The sequence below is a fragment of the Fukomys damarensis genome, unplaced genomic scaffold (assembly GCF_012274545.1).
Source record: "Fukomys damarensis isolate Sample0158 unplaced genomic scaffold, DMR_v1.0_HiC HiC_scaffold_2, whole genome shotgun sequence".
Taxonomy (NCBI): domain Eukaryota; kingdom Metazoa; phylum Chordata; class Mammalia; order Rodentia; family Bathyergidae; genus Fukomys; species Fukomys damarensis.
The window spans coordinates 61,213,556-61,219,079 of record NW_022900914.1 but is presented as its reverse complement, the minus strand read 5'-3'; positions in this window follow the sequence as shown (position 1 = coordinate 61,219,079).

Genomic DNA, 5,524 nt, shown 5'->3' with positions numbered 1-5,524 from the left:
ATTTTAGTTTAAAGAATGTACAAGTCAATATTTTTTACTGCATATCCATGTACAACCAATAGTACAGTCAATTTTAGAATATTCCCAATGCTCAGAAGGCTGAAGTAGGAAGATTGTGAGTTCCAGGCCAACCTGGGCTGCTTAGCCAGGTTACGACCAGCCTGGACTACATACCGAGATCTTGTTTAAAAAAAAAAAAAGAAAAAAGCTAGAGTATTTTCATCACCTTGAAAAGAAAGCCCAGCTGGGCACGCTGGCACAGGCTTGTAGCCCCACTACTTCGGAGACTGAGGCAGGAGGACTGCCTTGAGTTTGAGGTCAGCCTGGGCTACAGAGAGTTCAAGGACAACCTGAACTACATAGAGACCCTGTCTCAAAAAAAAAAGCCCACACCCATAGCTATTTATGCCTAGCCTTCCATTTTCTCTAGTTCTAGCTCTAAGCAATCACTAAGCTATATAGTTGCCCATCCTGAGTATTCATATAAACAAAAAATAATACATGCTTTGTGTGCGACTGGCTTCTTAACACATCTTCAAAGTTCATTCATGTTGTTACATGTATCAGTACATCATTGTTTTCATGGTTGACTAATATTCCATCACATGGATGTAGCACATATTGTATAAACAGTTGGGCTGCTTCCCTTTCCTGGCTATTCTGTTTTGTTATGTTATGGGGGATTGAATTCGGGTCTTTATGCTTGCGAGGCAGGTGGTGTAACCACTGAACTAAATCCCGGCCCTCTTTTTTTGGGGTGGTTTTTTGAGACAGGGTCTCACTATGTAGTTGAGACTGACCTGGAACTCATTATGTAGCCCAGGCTGGTCTTGAGCTCATAGTGATCCTCCTGCCTCAGCCTCCTGAGTGCTGGGATTATAGGCGTGTGCCACCACGCCCGGCTTTCCTGGCTATTATGAACAATGCAGTTAGACAAGTTGGGTTTCTGTTGCTGTGGTTTATTTATTATTTATTTACTTATTTTTGAGACAGGGTCTCACTATGTAGTTCAGGCTTGTCTTGGACTTGTGGAGATCCTCCTGCCTCCGCCTCCCAAGTGCTGGGATTACAGGTGTGTCCCTCCATACCCAACAGAACAAGTTTTTATGCTGGCATATGCTTTCATTTCTCAGAAATACCTAAAAGGAGCAGGTACTTCTGGGTCAAATGGTAACTTTGTATTTAACCATTTTAGAAACTTTTAGATCCTTTCCCAAAGTGGTTGTACTTGTTCAGGTTCAGATCAGGATCATATATCATCATGTAGACTTCTAGGATTAGAATACAAACAAACAAAACCAAAACTGTATCTTCTTTTTCTAAAGAACGAAAAGGAAAGCCATGTACGGTGGTGCGGCCTCAGGAGGCAGAGGCAGGAGGATCACTGTTGAGTTTAAGGACAGCTTGGGCTACACAGTGAGTGCAAGGTCAGCCTAAACTACATAGCGAAACTCTGTCTTACAAAAACTACCCCCTCAAAAAAAAAAAAAGGAACATATTGGATCACAGTTGTGGGTTCCAATTTTGCCTCTTCTGCAAAGAGGAAGTCAGTTTTCATCAACACAATGGAAGAGACCAGATTATGGAGAATTTTGTGCCAGGCACAGCAGTTCGGTGCCTGCCCAGCCCCAGGAAGAGGGTTCTCTGGGAAGTGCTTTGAACCCAGAGCAGTGTCCACCACTCAGGCAGGACTGCCCCTAACCGGGAGACAGGCCCGCAGAACCGGGTCAGCCCCACCATCATTAGAGGCGTCTACGCAGTGCGCTTTCATTTTGCACCAGGGCCAGGGTCACTGTGGGGCTGAGGAAACATTAATTATTTTTCCGCTTGTCGGATCCTATGAAAAAGACAACGGCCTGTTTGTGTAGGGCGCGGGTGGGGGCTCTGAGCTGATTATGTCAAACCAAGTCAGGGCCTCCCAAGTGTGGGCAGGGTAATCCTCGGGCCTGGGGCATCAGGGCCCAGCTCAGGGAGCCCCAGTCAGCGGGCTCAGAGAGACTGGGAACCGAACCCCACTGTGCTGAGCACTCACCAGAGAGGGGTGAGAGCTGGGACCCAGTCCTGTCCCTGAACAGAGCGGCATCAACTTCTCGCTGTGATTTGGGAGCCGTACAACTGGGTCAAGCTACAGTTACAAAGTTTAGCAGATAGAAGAATAAACTTTAAAAAGGTCCAGGCGGGTGTAGTGTATGTAGTACACACCTGTAATCACACAGCCTTCAAAAGGCTGAGGCAGGAGGAGCACCCTGAGTTCGAGGCCAGCCTGGGCTACATAGCAAGTTCAAGGCCAGCCTGGACTACACAGGGAGATCCTGTTTCAACCCCACCTTTCCCCTAAAAATCAAAAGTGAAAAAGGACCTCGACGATTTTCTACTTGAGTAAGACTTATGAACCAGGCTCTGGTTTAAAGCACTGTCTCAGCCAGGAGTAGTGGCACACACCTGTTATCCCAGCACTCAGGAGGCTGGGGCAGGAGGATCACCCTGAGTTTGAGGCCAGCCTGGGTAATGTAGCGAGACCCTATATCAAAAAACCAAAAACAACAAAACATCCAAAACCAATAAAAAACAAAACAAATACCCCAAACTTTAAAAACAGATTATCATGAACCTCAAGGTGAGACCTTTGCTTGCACCCCGGCATGGTAGCACCCACACTCCCTGCGCCCTCTTTGTCAGGGGTGACCCTGGGGTGGTGTGGTCCTGGTAACCACCCCACTGACATAGGGCCCTGGGGGGAAGTTGCCACTTACCCCCAAGATCACAGGAGCCCGAGGGACCTTGAGTTCCAGCTCTGTTCTGTGTTACCAGCCCCGAGTGTCCAGGGACTCTGCCACACTTGTTTCTCACCCGGTTCAGCTTTCAGACCGCAAGTCCTGCTGGGTCCGCGCTCATTGTCAGCGTCATGAGGCAACCCGGAGCTAAAAAGTCAGCGTCTGCTCTTCAAAATCTCGCGATATCTAGACGTGAACCAATGCAACTGGAGACTATGATGGTCGGAAATAAATCAGAGCCACATTTTAAATACTGCGTGGTTAACCCAGAGTATAAATAAAGAGCAAAAGAAAAGATAGATAATAGGAAACAGGGCGGTTGATTTTTTTTTTTTTTTTTTTGAGACAGGGTTTCACTATGTAGTTGAGACTGACCTGGAACTCATTATATAGCCCAGGCTGGTCTCAAACTCACAGCGATCCTCTTGCCTCAGCCTCCCGAGGGCTGGGATTACAGGCATGCGCCACCACGCCCGGCAGGGATGTTGATCTTTTGCAGAAGGGAAGGGGACCAAGAGATGGAGGGAGGGAAGTAGAGGGGATCTCAAAAGAATTGAGATGTGTGAGCTCATGATGAATGTTTACAGTTAAACATGGACGAATAAAAAGAAAAAGAAAAGATTCTGCTGTGGTATGCCAGGTGATTCTGATTTCAGTGTCTGGATCACCGTTCCCTAAAGATAGTACTGGAAAATCTATGGAGGAAAAAAAAAGTTTCTATTATCAGGTATGTTTTGGAGACTGGATTAGCCAAAGCCCCCCAAAATTTTCAAACCCTGTAGGAAGTGAGCATTTATGTAAATCGCCAAGATGGATGAGGATGCTCACTTCCCAAGTGAGTTTGTTTGCAAGTCTCTCCCCTCCCAGATGACGCTACTATTAACTCAACTCTTAGAGTGTGTGGATTCCTCCTGTGTTACTGTCATTTTGTAGCAGAGGAAAATAGTAGGTGGTTTGTGTATTATTTCACACAGAAAATAAAGATTTTCCAAAACTTTTAATTTTCTAAGCCCCGTGAGGCTATTTTCACGTTTTGTTTATTTTTTTGGTCTGGTTCTTCCCATTGGTTGAGTACAGAGCCTGACCCACAGTTGTTATTCAGATAGTGTCTGTTAAATGAGTTACTTAATAAATTAAGGAATCAATAGTAGTCTACTTGAAAGGTAGTGAGATATCTTCAGTCTTCCTGAGATGTGAGTGTTTCCTTGTATTTCCTTAAAAGCAGACTGATCAGATGACCCAGCCAGACTCTACAGAGAGAACACCCTAAGTAAAAGATCTTTCCTCCGCACATATAGCACTAACCGTGTCAGCAGGCTGCTCAGGAACAGTTGTGTAGATTACGCACTGCATAAATGATAGCAGCTCCCGCTTACTGTTTCCAAGAAGTGTTTACAGTTGACTTGAGCTGACATGACAGACGTGTAGGAATAATTAAAGAACAATCAGAGAGAGTTTGTAGTTGTTTTAGATGCTATGGTTCAAGCTTTGATGTGTTTGTTTATATTCTTATTCTATTCTTGGTCGGTTTTGGGGGTACAAATAGTAACGGACTACAAGAAACAGGCTGTGTGGGTGCTCTGCAAACTTCCCCGTGGGAGCCTCCTTCCCAGTCGGCTTCCTTTCCACTCCTCAGCCAGATGTAAATGCCTGGCCTGGGCGGGGCTCTGCCTCGGGCGCAGTCACCTTTCCTGACACTGTGGCTCTCATCCTTCAGCCTGGTTCCCGGCCGCCTATCCTGGGGTGTGCTAAACCCTGTCCTCTGCATCACCTGCTATGGCCCTGGCTGTGGGGATGCCTGCACCTCCCTGGGAGAAACCTGGGGCTCCCACGTGGTGTTGAGCAAGGTCCTCACCTTTCCTAGGTTTGTTTTTTTCTCTGTCTTTTCTCCCTCCGCCCCCCTCTTTCTCTTTTTTCTTTTTCTTATTTGAGACGAGCTCTTGTTATCTAGTCCAGGCTGGCCTTGAACTCACTGTGTAGCCCAGGCTTGCCTCAAATGAAGGGGAAATTCTCCTGCTTCAGCCTCCCGAGTACTGGCACAACCTGTGTGTTTTTTCTCTTTTCAAATGGGAATGCGCGGTGGCCCCTTCTCCTTCAAAGTTGTCCAGGGACTTCACAGGACCATGCACACCTATCACTGAGTACAGCACCAGGTTAAGGTGATGGTGATGGTCACTCTGTGCTGGTGGCCGGACCAGGGCCCTCATGTGCCCTGTACTTCCTCCGGGCACCATCGGCTGCAGACAGTGAATGTGAGCTCTGTGCCAACACCACCGTTGGCACGTTGGCACACACCCCTCAGGTCTCTGCTAGTTCCACTGTGGGCTTTAGACTAGTCAGCTACAAAAGCAAAACTCGCCTGCCTAACCCTGACCAGGCGAGTGTAGATTCCGAAAAACACCACATGACCATAACACTCCAAGGAGCTTTGTTCAGTATGGGTTTAGCTCGGTGTGGTTCTGAAGGCTGAGGCAGGAGGGTCCTGAGTTGTGAACCAGCTGAGGTTACAGAGGGAGACCCTGTGTCAAATAAATAATAAAATTGGGTCATATTATGAATGAGATTTCCAGTTTCATAATTTCCAATTATAATTTTCCAAGTTCAAGTATGTTTCTTTGGCAGTTTGGTTCATGCTATAATGTACTTATTATCTAACACTTGGCTTGGCTTTTGATATTTTGTGTGAGGATTTTGCTTTTGTACTAACTAGTGTGTCTCGTCTTCCTTTTTTTTTTTTTTTTTTTTTTTTT